We start from the raw sequence: 26,688 nt of genomic DNA, 5'->3' as shown, positions 1-26,688 counted from the left end.
CCATTGTCCTATGTGAGAGTGGCACTCACTGATGTGTGTGTATGTGTTGACAGAGTGTGTTTTTGTGTACACACAAGTGGTGTGTCTGGGAATAGGTCTGTCACGAAGCAAGCCTGCATGTGCAGTGGTTTTTGTGTAATAGTGATCACACCTGTTACCTGTGTTTAGGGCAGGCATGTACCAAGCCTGGGTGGAGGGAGGGGAAGGGAGCAAGTTTGCCAACAGGAGCAATAGGGCTCCTTGACCGATAACTCATTTGAATAATCAGATCGATGGGGTAGACGTTGAAGAAAAAGAAACTACATGAGATTCTACTGCTGGGGCTAAAATGGAGTCCTTCGGTGCCGTTAGTCTTTGGTAAACATAAATGCCTCCAAGGTTCCTCCTGGCACAGTGCTGTGGAAGCTGACTGCAGTGTTTATTTTCAGTTGGAATAGACCCCTGGCAAAGTTAGACAATGCAGCTGGGATCTGGGGAAGTCCTCAACTCATCACTGGGGGACCAAGGAAGGGCAGTCTGTGTGGAGCCCCCCAGGCCAGGCTCTCTCCTCCCCTTTCCTTTTTATTTCAGCTAGTCATGACTCAGAGAGTACAAAGACCCCTCTTTTCTTTTCATGCAGACTAATAATGAACTAATGAGTACTTGGGAGGATGAAGCTGTATTTTTTCTGAAGGACTCCGGGCAGTTGATTCTTTTTCTAGACTTTTCCCTCCTTCCCCTGGGTCGCCACCTCCTTCCTTTCAGATCCCGTGCACTGAAGCCCTTTTGCTGGCTGACCCTTAAATGCTCTGTCCTGGAGGAAATTTTAATTTTGTTTCTTAAATTAAAACAAGGCTTACCTGACATGGGTGAGGCGAGCCAGAGAGAAGGGACGGGAAACAGCCCATCTGAAAGAGGCACGTAAGTTGTACCAGAAATCCCTTTTACTGTAAACTAGGCCGTTTTTGTCACATGGAGAGGGGGCTGTTTTGCTTTCTCTGGAGGAGCGTGCATTAGTAAAAGAAGTGGCTGGAAAACAGAGTATACAAGTGCCTCCTCGCACATGTCCCCTGCTCACCTTCTAAAAACGGGCAAGGCATGCACATCTATCTCATGTTTATCCACACACACACATCTGTGTGTGCAGACATAGGCCAGACCCACGTGCAGATGTCCTTCTGTATGCACACGGTGGGACTCAGAACATAAGAAGACCATTTTACGTGCCCTCTCTTGGTTTTCATTGCCAGCTGTCATAGAGAATCTGAAACAGACAAAAATTTATTGGGTAGTATTTAGAAACATGTCGGTGGTAACGACTGCAGCTCTGATTTCAATTAACACCCACTAAATTTGGCCTAGTGCAGCACATTTGTAGACCTGTTGAACGCGCTTGGCATCACGTTGCAAAAAAAAAAAAAAAACCTGAAGTGGCCGTGGTTTAAAAACCAGTTTAGGTTGACCAGATCTTTGGTCCCCTCCCCCAGTCTGGCACATGGTGGTGGGCTCCCCCGTGAAATGCACAGACCTCAAGATTCTCTCAGTTTGGATTTTTATAAAATGACCTTTCAATTGCAGAGAGCACAGTTAAAGTTTTAGCGTCCAATCTGGCTTAATGAAATACTACTTTGGAGTTCATAATTCATCATTTTTCACACCCTGCTCACCCCGTTTTTCTAGCTATTTGGGTGAAAACAGCTGGGGAAGTGCTGCATTTTATGATTAAGGCACTAAAAGATTAGCCGTAGGCACTGCCCATCTATGGGGCTACAGAATTCAGGCTGCTGACAGCAGATCTGTTTTGAATCGGACTCAGATTAAAGTGAGTGAAAATCATTTGGGGGCTGAGGGCTTGAAAGGTCACACATGTAATGAATTGTGGGTGCTTGCCTGGCTTCCCAGGCGAGAACCGTAAGCAATTATTAAATGCCATTGTGCGTCAGGAAGGGTTGGTTGGTGGTGACTTTGAAACTTTCCAGAAGCGAGCCTGGGAGATTGCAAGAGGTAGTAATAAGGCCTTGGGTGGGAGATGATTTGGAGGGCCGTTGCTATATTTGGGGAGAGGTTTTTATTTCTCTCCCATCTTCAGTTTACTCTGGGTCAGGAGTGACGGAACCCTTAGTTGCAGGGGTGTGGGTGGGTCTGTGGGGGGGACCTTGAGGATACCTTTTTTCTTTGTCTTGGTGAGTTCCTTCAATTGCTTCCTGCTGTCTCTGGGTGCCCTGGGAGTTGGTGGCTTTGCTTCAGGGATGTAAGCATTAACAGGCCTTTATCAACAACCTCTTTCCATCCACTGAAGCCACCTCGAAGTACCTCGGGCAGCTGTACAGCCGTAAGGGTTTGATGAAAGTTTGGGGTTTATTCCCCCCTGCAGGTGGGGGCTGGGATTGCCTTGGCTAAATGAAGCTATACCCACTCCCCCCCCACCCCCACTCGATGTTATTTTCCATCTCAGATGGTGTGACCTAACTCTGTGGAGAGATTCCAGAAATCTCCTTCATCACAGGAAGGAAACACTTTCCACTGAGTTAACCCTTCTATTTGTCATGGATCTCTACCACTTCCAAACCATTCCTTCCTCTCTTGATTCTCCTTTTTGAGCTTTTCAGAAACCCTGACATAAATCTCCGAAAAGAAAAGGAAGGTCGGAAAATCAACAAAAACCAACACTGAAATAATTCCAGCGAGTTGGTGATTTTTTTTTTAATTAGTTGTTCAAGACAATACAGTGATCTTGACATATCATATATTTGATTCAAAATTTTTTTTCTTTCAGTGACTCAATGGATTTATCAACAGCTACCAGTACTTGCTGTGCACCAGGTGGGGTGTTAGGTATAAAAGATGCAAAAATGACACAAGTCCCAGGAGAGGAGCCATGTAGAAACAGGTAAATAGGACTCAGTGAAGGGATGAAATCTCAACTCATCCTGGGGTGGGCAGGCAGGCCCTGGAGTGGGTGCATGTCTGAGTTGAATCTGAAAAGAGAAGCAGTTTGAACCAGTGGGGAACACGAGGAAGACTTTTCAGGCAGAAGGGCAAGGCATGAGCAATGGCAGGGAAGGGCCAGACAAGTTGGAGCCAAGACTTTGCTTGCCCCAGGGGTGACTTCCCCTCTTGCCTTTTCTTGACCAGGGTGGATTGGCTCTGGCAATCTCTGGCTTACCCAGTCAATGCACGCAGAGTGTCTGAGTTGAATCAGTTGCTGTTTCCAGGGCTGGAGATGGCACAGAGCAAAGACCTCTGTCTTCTGTGCCTCTTTTTTTGTCCCAGATCTTCTTCTTCTTTTCCCCTCCTGAGTTTCTCCCACCTTTGATCTTTCTTCAGGATAAGGAACTGGGATCTATCAGGGTGATGAGATGGAGGAGGGGCAAACAAAGGATGTGGCCTCCCCATTGGGTGCATAATGTGGTTCCTGGGAGGCCTACTTGTGTGTGGGCAAATTGTGGAGGCTGAGACCAGCTGTATGGCCAACATCAAGATTGCAAAATCTTTACCTGCCCCAGTTCCATATTGCTGTGTGTTACCCCCATTCTCTTTATTCTGTCCTTACTAAGGTTCTTATTGCTTATTCATATTAGGTATGAATGGCTGATAGGGGTATACAAATCTCCAAGAAATAGCTACATGTTTCCAATGATATATCCTTAGACTAAGGTGAAACATCAGGCATCTTAGACCAGGCAAAAGAATTCGTTTTAAGGAGAGAGGTAGAAGGGGGCTTAGAGGATTCAGAATAGCACCCAAGGCTTCATGTAGGTGGTTGTCACTCTTCTTCATGGATATATTCCTTTGCTCCAAGTTGTTCTTAGTTAATTGGATTATTTTTTGGGGGATGGGTTAAGAAGTGGGGAAGACTGTCAGTTGGGGTCAAGAATGGGCAAAGCAGGGCCATTAGGTATCCAGCATCATCTTCATGTCTACATCGTTGTATGGCCATTGTATGTTAGGGACAGGGTGGCCACAGTCTAACCACAGAGCTCTTTCTGAAAGGATCCCTTCCAGAAGTTAGATTTGCCTCAAGAGAGATGCTCAGCATGATGGGACACACACCTCAGCCAGCAGTCGATTCACTTCTACCATGGCCCTACAAGTTCTTGTGGATTAGAGTTGATTTGAGTTTTTCCTGTTCCTTTTGAGATTCTGCAGCTAAAGTGATGATAATGATTTCTTTTTGGGCCCGTGAATTTGGAATGAAAGGAAACTTTTTTTTTCCTCCTGTGGTAGAAGGTTTTCACAGGAGATCTTTGGGGAAAATGGAGGGCACAGGGTTTGGAGCGGGTAGAGTGGGAAGAATGAATGCCAAGCCCCAACAGGGGTGAGGCGGGGTGAGGTGGGTGGATAGGTAGGGGTCTGCTTGCATTATTGGTGCGTGGCACCCATCCAGCTCGTGGCCTCTCTCACACAAAGCCTTCGTTCTGATTAATGGCATCCGTGTCTTGGAGGCATGGATTGTATTAGACCTTGTTTAAAAAGTGCTCACTATACATTCACTTACCCTGGAAGTGCACCAAAATAGGACGAGAGGAAAAAAGGGAGCGAGAGAAAGAGCCTGCATTTGGAAAGGGTAGAAAGGAGGGCTTTTTCCATGCATGCTTTCTGTGACTCTCTGTCCTCCTCAAGGCTTTATCTCTGCCGTGCTCCTATGGGAGAGCAAGGGGAAAAAGTGAAGACAGACGTCTTGGGAAAGAAAACGGGTTTCCCTGCCAAAACTGGGAGATGGTGCTGGCTCTCTTGGCTTTTTAGAAACTCCAAGAAATCTGCTGACATTTTAAAGGAAAAAAAAAGAGAGAGAGAGAGAGAAATGATTTATGATGACATCACATGTTGCCCAAGCAGATCCTGTGAGAGGAAAATGGCTTTTATAGAGAGCATGTTGCAATAAAGGAACAGTGAGTCACTGGGGGCACATCATCAATGAGATGCCTTTAGTTATTTGCCTTAACTGCCCCTTCCCCCACCTGTCAGAGGCATAGCAACTTCCAGGGTCTTGCTGTATAGAGGTTTGAGGGGTCTGAGCCCAGCCTGAACCCGGAATGTGTGCTGCTTTCTCAGCTCCTTTCCCCTCAACTTTTTTCTGATGACTGTGATGACATCTGGCGGTATTTTTAGTTCTGGTCATGTGCAGGTGTTGTACTGGCTGTCTGTGTGGACAAGGGGTGGGCAATAGAAGATGGTGGGGTGAGGGGAGCTAGCAACTTCTTTGTTTTTCTTGGAGTCACAGAACAGTGCTGGACTCTTGCAGAGGGATGGGGAGTTGCCTCCATGCTTGTTCAAGGTAAGGTTGATGTGGGCTGGGGGACCTAGGATAACGCCAAAGAGGATGGGCAGCCTTCTGGGCCCAGAAACCAGTGTAACTAACTGTCCTTTGATCTTCCAACAGGATTCAAAGCTTGGTATTGGGCTTCAGGGACTTGTCTGCTCTAGGTCATGTGTTGTGTGCTGTGGCTTGTCCCCTGAAGAGCACCAAGGCTAAATCTGAGCAATAGGGAAGGATCCAAGGGGCTTATCTTCAGTATCCCTACACTCCTGGTCCTTGGGTTCACCTCTCTCTTTCATTTTTCCCCCTTTCCTGTGCCACGGTCAAGGAGGGCTGAGGATCAGGTCTGAAACCCTTTCATGTGAAGGTCAAGTTGTTGGAATGGATTCTAACTACCTTGCATGTGCTTCCATAACTGTGAAAGGAAAAACAAAGCTGAAGGAGAGTTGCATTTGGAAAAGTTTCAGCCATTAGGAAGAGGGATCTGGGGTGTCCGTTAGAGATCGGGGGTGTGTATGGAGCACAGGTAGGTGGTTGTGCCAGCTATGGTGTGGATGATCCCTGGATGGCTTGTGTGGCTCAGAGCTTGCCTGAGGTCCTTCCTTGCAAGTGCCCTTGGCCCGAGAGGCCCAGTGATGGTCCACGGGAACAATCATGCCCCCCAGAGTGCATAAAGTTGGGAGTCTTCCCTCAGGAGAAGGGCCAGTCATTTCCTGGGCCGTGGATAGGACATCTTCAGGTGTTGGCACTGGTGATCCATGACAGGCCTTGACTTGTTTTTCTATAGTCTGGAAGGATCCATTTCCATACCCTGGTCTTTAAAGCTTTGGGCCTTCCTTAGTGAGTTACTGCCCTGGCCCAGCACATCAGTGGTTCAGAGCTGCCACTGGTCTCCCACATGGGCTAGTAGGTTCATGAGTTTAGAGGTTGGCCCCTACACCCTCTTTAGTAGTTGGCTTCCAGAGAGGAGAAATGGTCTGATTATGGTCCTCTTAGTGTCTGATAGACACAGGCACACCCTCTTTGTTTTTTAACAACCGTAGGTAGTGGTAGTAAGAAGCCACTTGCAATCCCATCACCTTAGTTCTGCTTTTATTGAGTTCTGGGCACACAGCAGTAAGCAAGACACTTTTCCTGCCTTCAAAAACTCACCTCCTGTGTTTGAAAGATCACCTTTTATTCTGTTGGAAAAAAAACAACCACCACACCATAATTTCATCTAGCAAGTTATGTTCAACTCCCTCATCTGTGGGAGTTGAGGGAGTTGAACTTCACCTGTAAGCCAGGCAACCCAGTAAGGGCATTTTTTATTACCTCCTTTTACTGTCAAGGTAAACCTGCCTAAGTACTCACAGTGCCTAAGTTGCAGAGTCAGTGTCAGGATTTTACTCTGTCCTGAGCCTGCTCTCCCTCTACCAAACCAGTCTCTTGCTAACCCACATTGTTTTGAGTTCTGCTGTTTTTCACTTAACATGTCAAAAGCATTTTTCTGTGTTTCTATAGTATTCATGATAATCTTTTTAAATGACTACATGATTTTTCTCCCCATGCTGATGTACTCTAATGTAAACCAGTCCCTGAAATATTGAATGTTTATTTCTAATTTCTTTGATGTTGAAAATCGAGTGGAGAGTTCCAAGATCCCCTGTGTCCCCCCAAAAGGAGCAATTAGCCTGACACAGATGTAGCCTTGTGGGGGTCTTCAGGTTGGAGGAATTCCTGTGTCAGGGAAGGTTCATGGGACGAGAGCTCGGCCCTTGTCCTTGATCCCCTGTCTACTTGCTCAAGCCAAATTTCTCTTCTGGGCCTTCAGAGATCCCCTCATCTGCTCTTTTCCTCAGGGAGAACCAAAAGTATCTGCCAGGCTGGTCCTTTCTGTCCTACTTATTTGTCCATCTTATACCCTAGTCCCAATCCATTCTCTTTATGCAGAATGCTCTCTGCCTTTCCTCCCACATCTTCTCTATCCAACTGTCCAGGCTTTAAACCTCAGCTCAGGCGTTAAATCTCAGCTCAACATAGATAGCTTCCAGGCCCTGCTGCCAATGTCAGGTTCTCCTTGCACCAAACTCCCTGAAACTCTGCCTTGTTCAACTTGACACCAAATTATATGTTGTCATATGAATTCTTGTCTTCCCAAAATTGAGTAAGGAAAGAGGCGGGGTGGGGGGGGTCTTACCCACTCCTGTCCTCATTGTGTCCCAGGCTCTCTTCTACTCTCGTCTTGTTTGATTTTCATATTGACCTTTTGCAGTGGAATTTTATCCCTGCCTTATAGTGAAGAAGGCTTAAGTAGTTGTCCCAGTTACCCAAGCCCAGGCACGAGAAAATGAAAGCCATGACATTGGCAGCACTCTCAAATGGCAGGTACAGAGATCATTTCTTTAACTTCTTAATGTCCCTTAACCGTCCGTGTGCACTGGAAGACACGTAGTAGGTGCTCATTAAATGTGTGTCAAATTGAATTGTTGGGCAGTTTCCTTTGTGGGGTTGAAAATTCCTCCAGTGCAGTGCTGAATCAGAAAGGAAAAATTTAGTCAGCCCTGCATGTGGTGTGTGCTTTTCATTTCAAACCCTGATCTCTGTAGTTTAGCAAGGGTCAGGCATTGACACGAGGTGGGTAGGAGGAAAAACATCTTGAAACAGCCTTCTGCTCTGAGCTAGAGCAAAGCCCCACATCTGTTCTTTGTCTTCCTCCTTCAGTTTCCCTCTCCCTCGGAGGTCCTAACAGCTAGAGGGAAGGTGGGTGTGGCCAGTCTGAGAACAGAATGACCTTGGCATAGGCAGGAGGGAGGTTGGCATGATTTAGTCACCTTTAGCTTTGGGGGTCAGGTCAGGTTCCTCTATGATGGACCAAGATAGAGCTGTTTTGCTATCAGACTGCTTGGTAAATACTGGAAAGCTCTGGAGATCTTTCCTATTGCTGCTTCCTAGTTCTTGGCTGGAGATGTGAGCGTGGTGTAAAAGAGAGTGAGGCTTAATCAAGAGGTGTAGATCAAAGGGTGAGGAGAGCTGGAACTTCTCTTTTTCTTTCTTTCGTCTCCCTCCCTGTCTTTCTTTCTTTTCTTGTGTTGGGGATCAAACCCAGGGCCTTGTGTGTGCTAGGCAAGTCCTCGACCACAGAGCTACATCTTCAGCTCAAACCTAGAGCTTTCCTGCAGGGGCCAGCATCATTTGTGGTAGAGGTAAGGGTGAGAGCTGCGGAGGCCCTGTGTGTGATGTGCAGCTGCAGAAGCAAGTGCCGGTGAGCTAAAGGTATGAGAGAGATGGGATCTCTAGGGATCGAGATGATCATGTTCCTCAAAATAACCATGTTTGAAATGTTGGGATTCCCAAGTTCAGTGCTTCCTCAACACGAGGATTTCTGGGAGCCTCTCATGCCAGTCTCCCATTGAAATCACCACACAGTGGCTCAGTGGTTGTGTTTGGAGGTGGGGTTATGAGTGCACCTGCAGAGAGGGTGCACCTGGGAGCTTGGGCTCCAAGCAGACTCCATGGGTGCAAGTCTCAGCTCCACAGACAGGGGTTGCTGCAATGTTGTGTAACCTGCTTAACATTTCTGTGGCTCAGTTTCCTTACCTGTGGAGTGCTGGTTCAGAGGACATATGACATGATGCTAGCAGATTACTTACTACGTGATGTCTGGCTTGTGGTAAGCACTCAGTAGGTACTGCCACCTGCAGCTCTTTGTGTCATCATGAACATGATCATCATCTCTCCAGTGACCAAGGTAATGCTCTCCTGGTGCACTGGTTCTCACACTGCATCCCATCATTGTCAGTGTCACCTAGTAGTTTTTTTGGAAATGGAATTTTAGATTCAGTAGGTCTGAGGTCAGGTCCAAGAGTTTGCAGTTCCCATGACTTCCCAGGTGCTGCTAATGCACCCGATCTATGTGTTTCCTGTAATATAATTTAGAGCATGCTGTTGCAGGTTCTGTTCTTCCCACTGTAGTGCCATCTCTCCTCATTCTTTGATGATTTGTTACCCACAATCCCTTTGAAATCAAGGATTCCTATGGGTGGTGCAGGACAGCTTGTTGGCATGATGAGATGTCATAAAGAGGAAGTAAGGCATGAGTGATTCCTGCTCTTTAAGCCAGCCTTGCTTGGGTATGTGTCTTAGTCTGTCTGGGCTGCTATGACAAAACACCATAGATCAGGTGAGAAGAGAAGAAATTTGTTTCTCAAGGAGGCTGGGAACTCCAAGATCAAGGTGATAGTACATGGGGTGTCTGGTAAGGTCCCACTTCCCCTTAGGAAGCTGTCTTCTCATTCTCACATGGTAGAAGGGGCAATGGGTCTCCCTTGGCCCTCTTTTATAAGGGCCCCAATGCATTAATTAATCTATACTTCCCAGTGGGGAGACTTTGGGAGTGAGGATTTCAGCATTTGTATTTGAGGGGTGGAGACGAAAGCATTCAGACCATAGCAGTGCAGGTCAGACTTGTGGTTACAGCGGAGACCATCTGTCAGATGACCTTCTGAGTGTTTTGGATCTTCTTGGAGGTGATCAGAGTGAGATGTACTCTGGGCCCCTTATTGTAACACCATTTCCCTTTTTATCTTGTCCTTTTTCCTGAGGACTGATCCCTTCACTCTTCAGTGGAATGGTAAGACTCTGTGTGTGTGATGTGTCAGTACTTGATTGATTTAATAAACGTGGTCTCCAGGAAGATCCTCACCTGTAGGAAGTTGTTCCTGATCCTCTGTCCTGCCCTAATGATTGGTGGTGCCAGTCTCTGAAGGGTGTGGAACACACTCCAGGGCCAGCATTGCTATATGTTGTCTCTAACACACACTCATTGTGTTTCTGCTCATTGGGGGTGGAGACTAGTTGGTAGTTCTTTTATCACTAGCCTAGCACCTGGCACAGAGTCTCATATAAAAATATCTCTTGAGAGATTCTACATGTCCTCTGAGACATCAGAGTATGAGTCCCATGTGCCCGATGGGATCTTTGGAGAGTACCTGGCACTGGGAACTAAAGGAGTAGATGTGGGCAGGTCCTGGCTGGGTGCAGGAGGGAGTTCTGAAGACCCAAGAAGCTATCATAGCTCTTAGTTTTCTCCCCAGGGTTATAATTGCTTCCTTTCTGTGTTTCCTGGGGAGATGGTCCTCTTTAGCTTGAAGGCATCTTGAGAAGCTCTCCCTGGAGATTAGCGTGGGAGTAGGTTAGTTTGAGCGGTTGGGAGCCAACGCCCTGGGGAAGGGAGAACCAGGGCCTGGGTGTAAGTGGAGTAGTGAAGGAATCTGGGCAGTTCAGGGAAGCCACCTCTCATTCCTCTTCCAGTTTTCCTAACCAGTGTTAATTTTGAGAACCTGGGACTGTTTCTGAAAGATAATTGGATCACTGAGTTTCTCTGTTAGTTGAGTAAAGTAGTCTTTTTCCTAAAGAAACCCTGGAAGGGCTGATCATTGAAGCCCATTGTTTCAGGTAATTCATGGTTTGGTATCTGGGCTCCTTTGAAGTAAAAAGACTCCAAAATATAAACCTTTCTCCTCATAATAGAATCTCCTTGTGTTATTTAAATCCCCGGGTTTTACATTACAATAGTCGCCCATCAGGCTTGGAGAGAAATGGAACTTTCTCTGACAATACGGTATGTGGTGTTCTTGCTGGCTTAAAATTAAACCTAATCAAGAGGTGTCACTGGAACCCTGTACTGAGTAAATGATGGAGCATGAAATAAAATGATTTATATAACCCCCCCCCCCCAAATAGGCACTGCTTTTAAATGTTTTTCTTTTTTCTGAAAGAAGGTGTGGGTGTTGAAAGTGATTTTTGATTATGCTTTTCTTAAGTGGTCCAAGACCACAACATTCAAAGAGTCGCCTCCCACCTCCCTGCTTTCCCACAAGGTAGATTCTTATTTGAACTTTCACAGTTTGCAAACACCAGAATGTTCTGGCAGCTTCTGTATTCTGGCCCATCAGAATGGAAATAGGAGTCTTGAGAGATTCAGGAGATGCGGGGACCTGAACTGAAAGTGGTGTGATTCAAGTCTTATTCATATTTATTGGATTGCTACTTGAAGTCTGTTACATTTGGGCTAAGTTGGTTGTAGTGCCATTGAAAAAATCACTGCTTGTGAGCCTGGCATGGTGGCGCACGCTTCTAATCCCCAGCAACTGAGGAGGGTGAGGCAGGAGATTTGCAAGTTCGAGGCCCGCCTGGGCAACTTAGTGAGATCCTGTCTCAAAATACAAAAGTAAAAATGGCTGGAGAAGTTGGAGAAGTAGCACAGTGGTAAAGATCCTCTAGGTTCAATTCCAAGTACTGGGGGGAAAATTCATTCCTTCCTTCTTTCTATCTATCTATCTATCTATCCATCCATCCATCCATCCATCCATCCATCCATCCATCTATCTCACTGCTTATGAATTTAGGGCTCCAAATAGAAATAGATGTATTTGCACAAGTGTGGACCAAGCTGCCAAGGGATAATAGCAGCTCTCAGGAATCAGGGAGGTGGGGGTGGATTCTGCCCTGCCTTCCTACCCAAATTATGTGCAAACTCAGCTCATCCAGTTCCTCCTCAAATTTGTTCTTGTCTCCTTTATCTCGGTTAATGGTATCACCATCCTCCCAACATCCCAAGTTCAAATCTAAGTTCACGTTCTCATACCCTTAAGGTTTGTTCTTCCTGCCCCCTTCTTTTTGCTCCTCCACATCTTGTCAGCAGAGCCATGTGGAGAGTCACGGTCAGATCCAAGTTACTCCCTTGCTTGAAACTAGTGTCTGTAGAAACTACGTCAACCTCCGGGTCTTCCAGTGACTTTTCTAGCGTAGCTACTCTTTTCCTAAGGCCAAGTGAACGGACTCATTTTGTCTTATGTTTTCCTAGTTCTTGGTCTTCTCTTGTATTAGTTTGCCAGGGCTGCTATAACAAAATACTATAGATCCAGTGGCTTAAACAACAGAAAAATTCTTTCTTGCAATCCTGTAGGCTTAAAATCTAAGGTCAAGGTGTTCTCAGAGTTGGTTCTCCTGAAGACTCTCCTTGGCTCGCAGGTGGCTATCTTCCTTGGGTTTTCACATGGCCTTCCCTCTGTGTATCCGTTTCCTAACCTGCTCCTCTTAGAAGGACACCAGTCATATTGGATTGGGGCTACCCTAATGACCTCATTTTAACTTAATTACCTCTTTTAAGACCTGTCTTCAAATACAGTCCCATTCTGAGGTCTTGGGGTTAGCACTTTGACATGAGGGTTTGGAGGGGCATCATTTAGCCCATAACACCTCTCCCCTAGGAAAGCCCTTCTATCTCCACCTCACAAACACGTGTTCAAGGCTCCTCCCAACATTTCCATCCAGTCCTTCCTCCTCACTCTGTGTGGGATTGCCCTGCTGCCCTCTGCACCCAGGGAGCCTCCCACTTTGGCCAAACCCCTGAGTAAAATTGCTGGCACGAAGGCTGGATTTCTGCTTCCACTTTTGGGGACCTGAGGCTTGTACAACTCCTGGGGCCCTGCTGTTCCCACTACAAGCAGTCCCTCCTGCTTCAGCATCACTCAGAGTGCACCACGCCCGGGCACCCAGGCTTTGACGAATCTCCCTGCCTGCAGGCCTCCTCCTCAGTTCTGTAGTAGTTACTATTCCTTTTCTAATTCTTTATGCACATGGCCCTTTCAGCTATGGCAAAGGACACCCTGGTCCTTTCATGCACAGGCAACTTGGGTCATTGCTGCTGCTGTGACCCCCAAGGCGTCGGCCTTCTTTCCTTCATTTCCTATTTTCTCCTCCCTTTCCTCATTCTTCAGAACCATGCTCCATTAAAGAAATGGTTTGTCATCCCTTTGATTTTTAGACCATTGCTCTGAAGGATCACAGGACATGGGAGAAGGTCTTTAAGCTGGCGTGTCACTGGATACCCACTCTGAGCTGCCTGCTTTCACCTTGGAAGGATGCAGCTGTCTCCCAACATTACAACCTGCTTCAAGTCAGGTGGAGAAAAATAGCGACGGGAACATCATCTTTAAGAGTCTGAATGTGCTGAGTGGATACTTTGGAAGCTAACCTCAGGCAAAGGTCCTTGGTTCAGGCTTGGTGACGGATGTGGCATTGTCTGCTGTTAATAACCAAGAGATTGAAGGTCCAACGAGGCCATATTTTTGCCTGTCAACTGGGACTCTCCTTTCCTTTAACTTCTTTAGTTTCAATATTTGATTTTGCTTGGGCTCACCTCTAGAGTTGCTTTGTCTTGTCCCTGATCATGTTACTATATTTGATTGACTGAATTAAGGAAGGTTTCTGTTTCAACGTAAGTATTTTGCATTTCACATTTAAAAGATTGTTCTTTAATAACTTTGGAAGAAGTTGACCGACTTAATGAAATCCCATCCATTATAAAAAAACATTAACATACACCTCAGGTTTCATGTGAATGTAGTCTGTCCCCTTGGAACAAAATGGTGATGGGTAAAAGTCCCCACAAGGTCATTTCTAAAACAATGTATAAAGGATTTTAGAGTGAATTGGTGCATTTTTACAAGATATGGAGCTATTGTCCGATTTATATGCATCTCTGTATAAAAAGAGGACATCTCTATGTAGCCAGTGAGGGATGGGACAGATGTGGTATTGTGTGGCCTCTGTGACTAACATTGTTTTTAATTTTTTAAATATATATATATATTTTAGTTGTAGGTGGACACAATACCTTTATTTTATTTATTTATATTGGTGCTGAGGATTGAACCCAGTGCCTCACACGTGCTAGGTGGGTGCTCTACCGCTGAGCCACAACCCCAGTCCCTGACATTGGTTTTTGACCTTTGCACTCCTCCTTGACTGCTGGCCTACTTCTCCTTCCTTCTCTCACCATGAATGTCCTCTGTGAACCCTGGTCACTTGGACATGGTTCATTCAGTTTGGACCTACCCTCCTCCCCCCACCCCCCGGGGGCCTTCCTTCCCTGGCGTTATTTCATCTCTTTGGCTCCATGCCTTCAGGGACCCCCTTCAAGGCCGGGCCATTTCTGATTCATTTGAGCTCTCGGGGCTCCTTCCTGCAATAGAAAGAGTTCCTGTGTTCGTGGAGCTTACGTTTTATTTAGAGAAGGTGGGTAAGAGGGTGCAGCCAAGCCAACAGCGAGGTTCCACTCACCTGGGGAAAGCCGAGGCTGGTCTGAGAACATCTAAAAGGTCCACCCAACCTCAGGAGAAGTGAAGAACATCAGAAAAGGCATCCTGAAGGGTCCATTCATTTTCATTTACGTACAGAGCTGTTAATGCTTTCAGGGAGCAGTCACTGTCCAGTGGGAAACAGCAGTGGACTAAGCAGGCAGGGTGCCTGCCTTCACGGAACCTATTTTTTAACAAGATGGGTCAGCCAAGTGAAGTGGTGTTGGGAGTTGAAGACTGTTCCAGGCAGAGGGAACAGAATGAGGATATTCAAGTCACAGAAGAAAAGAAAGGTAGAGGCCAGATCACAAGAGGGCTTGTGAACTCTTTGGATTTTATCCTGAGGGTAGGCTTGCCACTCAAGGGTTTTAGTCAGGAGACTGATGTGGTCATATTTGTATTTTAGTAAGATCTCTTGATCTTCCTAAAGAGTAGGGGAGCAGGTTATTAGGTGAGTCATGAGGCTTCTGAGTCCTCCAGAAGGGGCTGCACTGGAACAGTGGTAGTGTGACAGTAAAGTAGATGATTTTAGGCAATATTTTAGGGGCGGTTTTGATGTTATTTATGTTGAGTGGATGTGAAGAGGGGAGCATGGGAGGAATCACAGCTGAGTTTTTTTGTTGGAACAACTGGATGGATGGTGGTAGCAATCTCAGAGATAGGGAAACCAGGAAGTTTCAGGGCTTTCAGGGTTTAGGGGAAGAGGGACCAATGAATTTGGGACACTGAATTTGAGGTGCCTTTGGGGCATCCATATGGGAATGTCTAGGAGGCAGCTGAACACACAGTTGTACGGTTGAGAACCAAGTCTGGGTTGGAGGGAAATTTCCCAGTGGGAAGCATCAGCATAATGTATTTAGAACTTCATTAATGGGAATGGGGAGTAGATGATTACTTGGGCTTGGGGGTCAGTGTAGGGTAAGAAGAGATTATAGGTCAGATCTGAGGAATTAAGGGATGAGCTGAGAATGAATAGCCAGAGAAGGTGGAGGGAAACCAGGAGATTTGTAGTTTTCCAAGAGCTGAGGAAAGAACAGTGTAAAGAAGAGAGAACATTTTGAGGGATTAAATGGTGCAGAGAGGAAAAACAAGATGACTTTTTGGACTAGCCACTGAACACTTGAACACTTTCACTTCTGTCTGTCCCCACCAACAGCTGTCCAAGTCCAAGGCATCATCATCATCTCTCACCTAGATTTTTGCAGTAGCCTCCTAATTGGATCACCTTTGGTAGAGAGTGATCTTGTGAGAGGCGATTCTCATTATACTGCTTCCTTGCTCGGAGTCTTTTAATGGTTTTCTGCTATAGAACGAAGGCAAACTCCTTAGTGGGATTTGGGTCTCTGCCTCCTCCTCTTGTACCACATTGTGTTTCTCTCTGCCCAACCACACTCTTCTTCCCTAAATGCGTTGAACAAGCCAGGTCTCCTTTGGACATTGGGACTTTGCGCATGCTACTTAGAGGTCTCTTACTTCACTTTCCACCTTTGTCATTCCTACTTGTCTTTAATATTTCAGTTCCAGTTGCACTTGATCAGGGAAGTCTTCTCTGTCCTCCCTCACGAGACTAGGCCTCTCTCTGTTGCTGTTTATGTGACATCACCTCTCTGTCTTTTATGGCTGTGGCTAGTTACATTATGTTCTAGCTTTTCTCCCTCCACAGATCTATGCCTTTTGCCATGTGGCTTTGTAATTTCTATGCCAGAGTATGTTCCCTTGACCTACTGATGTTGGGCATGGCCACATAAATTGCTCAGGTCAGTGAAACCTAGTTGGAAGTTTGAATGTGCCTGTTCTGAGGCTAGACCTTAAGAGGCATTGCACATTTTGTTTGCCTCTTAAGCTTCTGCCATTGCCTGTTCTGAGACTGGACCTCACCATGAAATAAAATAGAGCAGACTTGAGTCAGCTCTGTGGTTTGCAACCTGGAGTCCACCTAGCCCAGTTAGGTTGTAGCTGATTTGCAGATATATAAGAATAAATGTTTATTTTAAACTTCTGAATTTCAGAGTAATTTGTTAGGCAGAATTATCTTGACAAGAGATGACTGATACAATAGCCACCACAATTGCAATTATATTTATTTATTTATTTATTTATGTCTGTTGTCTCAACTACATATTCTAAGTCCTGTGAGTATAAGTTTGAGTCTGTTACTGTGTACCATGTTTTCTAGTATTGTGCACAATGTGTAATACATGGCAGGTGTGCAACCATAATTGTTAAGCGACAGAGTCAATTCTGTGTTTCAACTCAACTATGTAGTATAAATCCCTAATCTTCCCTTATAATCTTAGGAGTTTACTGGTTCTGGCCAAATTGGCCCACTGTCAAAGGATACATTGTGCATTCAATTATAATACTTCACTAATGTGAAACAAAATGACAGGTTTTCGAAATGCAACTTTACTGTACTTCAAAAAGGACATTTGATAAAATGTTGGTTTGTGCTAAGAGGTTACAGAGTGGCATGAATTGTGGGAGAATACAGTTCATCTGCAATCTTAAAGCACACATGAGCTTCGTTAATGATTTCCTTATCTAGATTGCTGTGTATGACATTCATCATGTTCCCCATTAACAAATAGGTGCATTTTCATAGATAATTTCTACATTAGAAACAAATCAAGCCTTTAAAATCTGCTGTTGTACTGTCTCTACCTTTAGAGGTAGCCTGCATTCTCCCTTGAATGTGTATTCATTACCCCCAAAGGCCTCTCTCTCTCGAGATTGCCTCCATTCTCCCTTAAATATGTTTCTATTCTCCTAAATGAAAATATTTCCTCAAAAAATATTTGCTGTTGACTTAAGAGTTAACTGAGTTGACAGAATCACTCATAGAACTTAATCTCTCTCTCTCTCATGGGGGAAAAAGCTATCTCGTTTTAGGGAATGAATATTGGGATTGGAACCAGAGGACACACATTCATTGCTCTTTACTAGCTCTGTAACCATGAAAAATGATTACCCTTCTTGAATTTTACTTTCTGCATAATAAAATGAAATTAATATTTACTATTCAGGATTATGAGAAATGCTTTGTAAAAATAAAGGGGCTTACAAATTGTAGTTACTGAAACAGAAAGAATAAACAAGAAAAATAGCAAAGAGTAAAACTATTGATTTTTAAATGTTAATCTTATACCCAGGTATCTTACTAATGTCTCTTTCCTAATTGTATTTTTTTTGGGGGGCATATAATTGTTTTCTGAAAAAAATGATTTTTTTCTCCTTTTTAAATTTTTTGCTTCTTATTTCTTTACCTTGTCTCATTGCATTGGCTAGTAGTGAGAGGATTCTATTTTTGGTAATTTTTAAAGGCAGTATTACTTTATTCACTTTCCAGGTTAGGAACTGATGTTGAACTTCTGGTATTTATGCAGATGAACATATGATATGATTTCCCACATTTCTTACCTACTAATATGATAAACTATATTTCTTAATATTGAGACACTTATAAATCCTATTAAAAACCCTACGTTAGTAGTGATATAATATCATTACTTAGTTGTGAAGAGAAGGTTTTAAAATTTTTGTGTGATTTCATCCTCACCTAGTGTGTTGTCTGGGTTTTTTTTTTTAAATTAAAAATTAATTTATTTTAATTAGGTATATATGACAGCAGAATGCATTTTGATTCATTGTACACAATTGCAGCACAACTTTACATTTCTATGGTTACACATGATGTAGCGTCACACCATATGTGCAGTCACACATGTACATAGGGTAATGATGTCCATCTCATTCCACCATTTTTCCTGCCCCCAGGGTCCCTCCCTACCCTTCCTCCCATTTGCCCAATCAAAGTTCCTCCATATTTTCCCATGTCTCCCCCCTCTCTGTTATGGGTCAGCATTCACTTATCAGAGAGAACATTTGGGCTTTGTTTTTTGGGATTGGCTTACTTTGCTTAGCATGATATTCTCCAACTTCATTCATTTACCTGCAAATGCCATAATTTTATTATCTTTTAATGCTGAGAAATATTCCATTGTGTATGTATGTATGTATGTGTGTGTGTGTACATATATATGTATATATATATATATATATATATATATCACAGTTTCTTTATCCATTCATCTATTTAAAGACATCTAGGTTGCTTCCACAGTTTAGCTATTGTGAATTGAGCTGCTATGAACATTGTGTGGCTACATTACTATAGTATGTTGATTTTAAGTCCTTTGGGTATGACCAAGGAGTGGGATAGCTAGGTCAAATGGTGGTTCCATTCCAAGTTTTCTAAGGATTTTCCATACTGCTTTCCAGAGAGGTTGCACCAATTTGCAGTCCCACCAGCAAGTCTGTGTGTCCTTGCCAACACTTATTGTTGTCTGTCTTCTTGATAATTGCCATTCTGACTGGAGTGAGATAAAATCTTAGAGTAGTTTTGATTTACATTTCTGTAATTTCTAGAGATGTTGAATTTTTTTCATATATTTGTTGATCAAATGTATATCTTCTTCTGAGAAATGTCTCTTCAGCTCCTCAGCCCATTTATTGATTGGGTTATTTGTTTTTTTGGTGTTAAGTTTTTTGAGTTCTTCATATATCCTGGAGATTAGTGCTCTATCTGATGTTTGTGTGGCAAAACTAGAAATCCATATGCAGCAAAATGAAAATAAACCCCTCTCTCTCACCATGCACAAACCTCAACTCAAAGTGGGTCAAAGACCTAGGAATTAGTCCAGAGACCCTGCACCTAAGAGAGGAAAAAGTAGGCCCAAATCTTCATCGTGTCGGATGAGGCCCTGACTTCCTTAACGAGACTCCTAAAGCACCAGAAATAAAATGAAGAATTAATTAAATGGGATGGACTCAAACTAAAAAGCTGCTTCCAGCAAAAGAAATAATCAATGAGGTGAAGAGAGAGCCTACATTTTGGGAGCAAATTTTTGGGTTCTTTTTTGCTAATGTTTTGTTTAGGGTTTTTGCATTGCCTTTCATGAGAGTAATTGGCTGGAGTTTTAATGTGTTGTACTTGTGAGAGTTTGTTCTGAGTTTACGGACTGAATTGTATCCTCCACAAAGTCCATACAGTGAGGCTCTAACCCCCCAATGTGACTGTCGTTTGAGGATAAGACCTCATTTAAATGGAGTCCTTGGTCTGATAAGTAAGACAAGGAAGAGGCACCAGGGAGCTATTTCTTGTGCAGAGAGGAAGCTATGTGAGACACAACAAGAAGGCAGCCATCTATAAGCCAAGAAGAGGCCTTACCAGAAACCAACTCTAAAGGCACTGTAATCTTGAACTTCTAGCTTAAGTGATCTTATGGTCTGTAATATTTTATTAAGATAGCCTGAGCAGACTACTACAGTGCTATATAGCTGGTCTCTGAATTTATAATGGCCTACTTATAATTTTTCAACTTTACCATGGTGCAAAAATGATGTGTATTCAGTAGAAACCATACTTTGAATTTTGCTCTTTTTCCGGGTTAGTGATATGTACTGGGATAGTCTCTGCGCTGGGCTGTGGCCATGTGCTGCATCCCTCAGGCAGCCACACAATCAAGAGGGTACCAGTATTCTGCGGTGTGCTGTGTTGCCAAGCTAAGATGTTCTGTAAGTTCAGTGTATTGAATGCATTTTTGATTTATGATACTTTCAACTAAAGATGGATTCATCAGGACATAAGCCCATCATAGGTTGAAGAACATCTGTACTTATTTGTAAAAGTAGAATATTTCTCTATGTTCTGGAACAAACAGTTCAGATAGCATTTTGGTTACTTATTATTTGAAGACACAGGTAACATTTTTCTGTAGAATATGTGGTCTGTTTTGCTCATTATCTTTGATAATTTTATATTTTTTGTAGTACATGGTTTCCTTATATTTTCTAGACTTAGTTTTGATTGTACCAGAAAATAGCTAGTTTATCCAGGTTTTCAAAAGTATTAAAATAAGGTTGAGTAAAATTGTATATTCTATGTCTTTTAATTTATTCTGTATTTGTGGTTATATATACATTTGTATTCTTACTTTAACTATACTTTTTCCCCTGGATTATTGGTTTAGTAGTTGAGTATTTTTTAATAACTCTTGGATTTATTAGCACGACTGTTTCTCTTATTAATTAGTGTTTTATCTCTACCAATTCTTTTACTTTCCTTATGTTTATTACATTCCCTTGTTTTGTTTCTAAGCTGCACATCTAATTTAAACTTTTTCATTCCTTCTTGTTTAGAACTATTCATATTTAAAGCTGTTAATCTCTCTCTGAGCACTACTTTAATTGTTTCTTATAAGTTCTAATACATAATGTTTGCATATTTATTTCTAGATATTTGGGGATTTTGATTTTAATTTTCTCTTGGCATGAAAGTTATTGAAGAGGTGTGATCAGAGAATATGATCTATACTTTTTCTACTTCTTGGATTTTTAGGTCCTCTTTATGTGGTCAGTTTTTATCAATAAGCACTTTAAAAGTTGTATCTATTTTCAATTTATAGCACTGAAAAATCTATCAGATCTTCTGATGAGAACATTTTGAGCTTAGACAATGAAGGAAAGCATTATGCAGGAGATGATAGAACAAGTAGGTGTTCAGAGGTTGAGAGTTGGTAAGGGGCAACAGGGGAAAGTTGGGCCTTGACAATACCTGGCATGCGGTGGGGAGGCATGCACCCTCCTCTTCAGGTCTTGATCTGCAAAACATGCTGTGCCCATTGAGCCAGTCATCTCCATTCATTTGACTCTGCATTAGGATCTTTGTTGAGACCACTCCAGCCATGCCATCAGCCTACCTAGCAGTGGTGGAGGACAATACACAGTGGTTTGCTCTTTGGGCCACCCTGCTGGCAGGTTCTCAGCTTCACACTTTTACTGGAGAGCCAAAATTGGCCCACGCCTCAATTTGTTAGCATGAGCTCAGTATTTGCACATTAATCAGAGAGACAGAGACATTTCCATGGAAGAATTACAGTGTCTCATATGTACTGGCTATATGGAGTTGTTTTGTCAGATGACCCCTGTAAATTACCGAATATTTAACACTGATGATAAATCAAATGATGTGCAGTCTGTAGGAAGTGAAGGTATTTAAATAATTAAGCAGTTCTTTCTAGAGCCTCTTTATATGATGATTTTCTAGACTTCAAATCAGTTTTCCTCATCCAGCCTCCATATAATATATAGTTATTTCAAATCAGCTTTACTTACTGAGCTTTTTCTAGTAATGGAGCTTTGTCAGCAAAAACTGTGCGTACCAGCAAATGGTGAATGATGGGCTCGTGTCAGAAAGGAGCTTGAGAGGTGCTTTCTGTTGCGAGATGGATGGGTCTGGAGCCAGAGCTTGAAGCTCACTGAGTGTAATAGTTTCAGAGAAAAGGTGCGTCTGAAGGAGGGGTGAGTGTTCCTTCGCTCAAAAGCTGGTGTTTCACACACGCAAGCCAAAGGCTTCACGTACTGCCCAGGCCAGTTTCGTGTTTCTGATGCATAGGAGATTGTGAAGTTCTTTAGTATAATCTTGGTTGTGCTTTCTTCTCCCATCCTTCGCTCCTCTTCTCTTACAGCTGGAACCCAGTGTTCAGGGCAGAAGGCAGGAAGTTCAATAGCTACTGGAATTATAGCAGGTAGGTTTATGCAGCTGTGACCATGGCTCTCCATAAGCCAGCACTATCCCCTCTGAGTGCTCTAAGTGCCCATGAGTGGTCTGAGCTCTGCTGAGTGGGGCAGGCTCTTGGGAAAGCAGCTTTTATTAGCTGGGTGGTCCTCACTCAGGCTCGGAGGGTAGAGCATTCTGGTGGAGATGGGCTATGGGGGCACTCGGAGGGTTTAAGCCACTTCTGCTATTTTTGAAATTCTGGCTCGAACTACAGGATTGTGCTGAGTTTGATACAAACTAATTTCTCTGCTGGCAGCACATGATGTATGGCATAGTTGAGCCTATGTGTCAGTTGGTCTGATGCCTCTCTGGACCTTGAATGTTCCAAAGAGCTATTGGGGGAGAAACCTGGCATCAAATAGGATACCTGAATTTGGGAGGCCAAGGATGCTAAACTGTGTATGCTCTGCCTCTATTTTATTGCTGAATCTTGTCTCTCAGTGGAGGTTCTTAGAGGCTATTCAACAAAGCCTGTGCTGTCAGCTAAAAGGCTTTTAGGACTTCATAATCACGGTTCAGTATCTTTTCCTTTTTCTTTTTTTAAAAAAAAAAGAAGAACTTTTTCTTTCCCCACCTTTTTGAAATCGTTAGCCTTCATGTGAACTGAAAGGGACTTCAAAACATTGGAAGAAAATAGTCTGAGAGCTCAGAGTGTGCTTGGCTCCTGGTAGGTCTGAAGACTTGATAAAGAGGCATCTTGCCCTGACAGGTGTTTGTGTGCCAGTGTGGTGAAGGCTTTTGATGACAGAGCCACTTAGTTTTCTATAGCTTACCCTTCCCTTTGTGCAGAGGAGTTAGAAAAACTCTAATAAAGTAACTAAATAATGGGAACAAAAAGTTAGCATTGTTGTTCTTCATTTTGAGACTCACTTGCCAGGCATTAAGTAAGCAAGTGGCAGGGTGAGGTGGTGAGTGTCCTGCCAAAGTCCTTGTGATTCTGGAACATGCTGCTATTTAAATGTCCAGAGTCAGCAGCAGTGCCCTTCTTGAAGCAAGGGAAAATTTCAGGGGGAGGCAGAACTGTAGACTAGGGTGTGTGTAGAATGGAGGGCTCCTAGCAGAGATGCTCCAGCGCTATCTTCTTCGGTCTCTGTAAGCACAGTTACTTATGTCCCCCCTGATAATCGAGAGCCCCCTTCGCCGTCAATATATACTTTTCTTCTCTCTTATGGGAACCAAAAGAAATTGAGAAGCTGTGACCATTGTCACATGTTGTCCCTATCATCACAGGAGTTCTTACGTGAGTCCTTCTAAGATCTTGTGCTCCTTTCCCAAAAAAGACAACTTACAGAGTTTACAGCCAAAGAACATGCAATGCTTACTTGTTTTTTAATTTTGGCTCCTAAGAAAGAGAGATGGACCTGCTGGTTGAACTGCCTTCATTGTTGGGTGAAGAGTGAGGGTATCTCACATTGCAATAGTCACTCCATGGTGGGCAAAATGATGCCAATCTGCTTGGACTTGCAGGAAAAAAAATAGACATTTTGCTCGTAGAGGACTGAAATAGAACTGAATGTTCTGAACATCGTCAAAGGTGGAATCTAATGGGTTAGTAGAGAAACTCATGGACTGGACTCCATGACTTGGTGTCCAGAAATGTCGATGTTTCATACGAAGAATAAAATTGGAAGGAGGTTGCGAGGACATGGGGAATGAGATCTACTAAACTGTGCTATGTCCGGGTACAAATATACCATGGTGAATCCTGCAAACAAACAAATACACATATGTGTATATTTACTAATTACAAGTACAGCAACAATGATAGAAAGGAGCTTAGCAGAACAGAGCAAGTGGATATGGGGAGGGAGGAGAGGAGGGAAAGGGAAGGCACTAGGAAATTGATCCAATTATGTTACATGCTTGTATGAATATGGCAGAATGAATCCCACTATTATGTATAATTACAATGTATCAATTAAAAAATGGAAAAAATGAAAAAAAGAACAAAATTGGGTTAAAGCCCAGATTCTTCTATCTACCTCCACCCCCAACAAGTTGTTCTTACAGCTATATGTAAAATCTGCTTCTTTGAGTTCAAGTTCTTCTTCTTTTTTTTTTTAAGTGTGTGTGTGTGCGCGTGCATGTATGTGTGTATGTGTGATCAAGCCTATAGGTGTGAGAGGGTATGCTGGGCTCTGTGTGATCAATAGATTTTAGTGACTGACAGGTTGTATGATGTCAGAGTTTGAGGGGTCTCTGAACTCATTAGGTTTTGCCCTCTTACATTTCAGGGAGAAAGAAGTGTTAGGTTGATTGGAGTTTGTGGTTCATGTTTGAGGGGTTCTGAGTATTAGAACTATTCCACTGAAAGTGATCTTTGTGAGGAAAACAAGGAGTATTGGACTCGAGAAGTGCTACAATCTTATCTGATGGTGATAATAATACAGTAATACTCCATAGATGAATGTAAGAGATGATAAGAGTAATGACAGCATTTATTGGCTTTTACTATGTGCCAGGTACTGTTGCTAAATACTTAATATGTGTTCTCATTTAACTCTTACAACAATACAGTGAGATATTAATAGAGGTAGTAATGATGGTGATAGTGGTAAGTGATAATAATTATAGCAATTACTGTGCCTACTTTATATGGATTATCTCATTTGCATCTCATAATAATCCTTTGAGCAAGGCACTATTTATCACCCTTTATGCTTTCTAGACGAAGAAACCGAGGTTCAGAGATGTTATAGAACTTGCCTAAAAGGCTGGAAGGTCAGTTGTCTGATTTCAAAGACTGCTCATATCAACCTTTCTGATCACATATAATTAGCTAGACAGAGGCATATTCCCGAATGGGCACTTAAAAACATTAGGTTGTGATGATGAAATGAGAAGCATTTGGCCAAGCAGATATGTGTAGAGAATGGCATGCCCATGTGCACACATATAGTTCACTTCTGATTTTCTACTTTGAGACTAACCCCAACTGTTAATTCCAGAGTGTTATTTTTTACCCAGCACATGTTTACCTTTGCCTCGTTGACCCAAGGAACAGAAACTTTTAAAATATAATTCGAAGCAGAATACCTTTGGGCAGTTTATAATCATCACACAGTTACAGATTACTAGAACCTAGTGAGCATACGGAGACATACAAGTCAACTGTGACATTTTAGAGAGGAGACTTGGGCCCTCCAGAGAGGTCGAGATTGGCCCAAGGCCTCTGGTTGATTGTCCTGGGATTGGAACTAGATTTTGGGTTATCTCCTCTCCCTGCTGTATGACCCTGCCACTCAATGGCATAGACTCTGAAGCCAAAAACAAATTGTGTTTTAATTATCTATTTTCAATTACGGGTGCCACTAATTCTCTGCTGGTGTGGCTAATTCATAGTGGACTGCCATAGTATTTTTAGATTCTTGGGGGCTTAAGTCATAAATTGGCCGGGGAAGCAACCTCTCCTATCTGATTCCTTGCATCAGAAGCACAATAATGTATTTTCCTCTAATACAGAATATTTTTGTTGGCTTAATGGACCAAGATAGTTAGGGAATTAAATTGACCTTCACTCCTACCTATCCCCTATCACCAGGAGGGAAGGAGAGGCAGGATTATTAATGGAAATGCATTTTCTTTGAAGTTTGAATTTATTTTTTTAAAAGAATATTGTTTCCTGACTGGGAAGAATTATTATTTGGTCACAGGCATTTTATTGTGTAGCTTTGCGTCATTATTGCATTGAGTGTGTTGCTATAGCTCCCACCAACTGTTTTTAAGATGTTTTGAGACTGTGCTTCATATTATAAGGAAAGTATTTGTCACTCGGACTCTCAGAATTGAATTTGCCTGAATTAATTATGATTTCCACTCCATCCCCCTGGGCGGTATTGTGGGGGAGAGGTAATCCTTTCTGATGTCGTATAGAAAATCAATTCTGGCCCACAGCACTGGCTAGTTGCTTGAGTGGGGGAACTTGTCACCCACTGTATGGTCTTTATTTCCCATTTTTCTTGGCCCTTTGTTATGTGTTCCTTTCTCTGGGCTGGTTTAAGAAGCCGCCAGGGCCAGGAAACAGTGCTTGGAGTGATGGACAAGGATACTCTCCCATAAAGAAAATCACAAGGGCCCCAAGTTGGGTAATAAAAGGCCTTGTCAGTGGCTTTTCTTGTGTAGTCTGCATTGTTTATAGAGTGTTTTCCACAGAGAAACACAGACACTCTCCCTTTGGCCTAGGGGGTAAGTCAAGTTGAACGGCACTTGGTCAGATGGGGGGATTTGGTCTTGACTGGTTTGGGAGTTCCCCGTCTTCTCCTCTGTAGTCTTGCTGTCTGTTCTTTAGAATGCCGTTATCCTTTGTAATTTCAAGATCTAAAACTCGTTCATCTTAGAAAACCCCATAAATAAACTCAAGAAGCAGAAACAACTGATAACTATTTGTATCATCCATGACAAGCACGGGATCAATATCCTTACTTTATAAACAGCTACTACAAAAAAATAAACACCCACATCCTATTGTGACCCATAAAAAAGGGTGCTACCAAGTTTTCAGTGCCTTGGGAACATGCTCTCAAGATAAGGCTGAGCAAAATGGCAGGATCCAGAACTAAGCAGGTGTCTGTATTAGTCTCTACGCACTCAGGACTGAGACGGCCCCTTCTTTCTTTCTTACATCTCTCAGGAGAGCCTACAAGTAATTCCTCCCATGGCATGTGACCATGGTGCTTTCCAGCCAACTGACCCTTTTGCTGAAAGTT

General features: G+C 43.2%; 1 protein-coding gene across 3 annotated transcripts in view; it reads left to right on the top strand.

Annotated features, from left to right (window-relative positions):
- The window catches only part of Lrmda (leucine rich melanocyte differentiation associated), a 1,020,522-nt gene that overhangs the window by 32,210 nt on the left and 961,624 nt on the right, over positions 1 to 26,688 (top strand). The window lies entirely within an intron of this gene.

This window comes from Marmota monax, unplaced genomic scaffold (assembly GCF_021218885.2).
Source record: "Marmota monax isolate L192 unplaced genomic scaffold, Marmota_monax_Labrador192_F-V1.1 WCK01_AAM20220418_F8-fsc00019, whole genome shotgun sequence".
Lineage (NCBI taxonomy): Eukaryota > Metazoa > Chordata > Mammalia > Rodentia > Sciuridae > Marmota > Marmota monax.
Note: the sequence above shows the minus strand (reverse complement) of the source record. Positions and strands in the feature narration are given on the sequence as shown.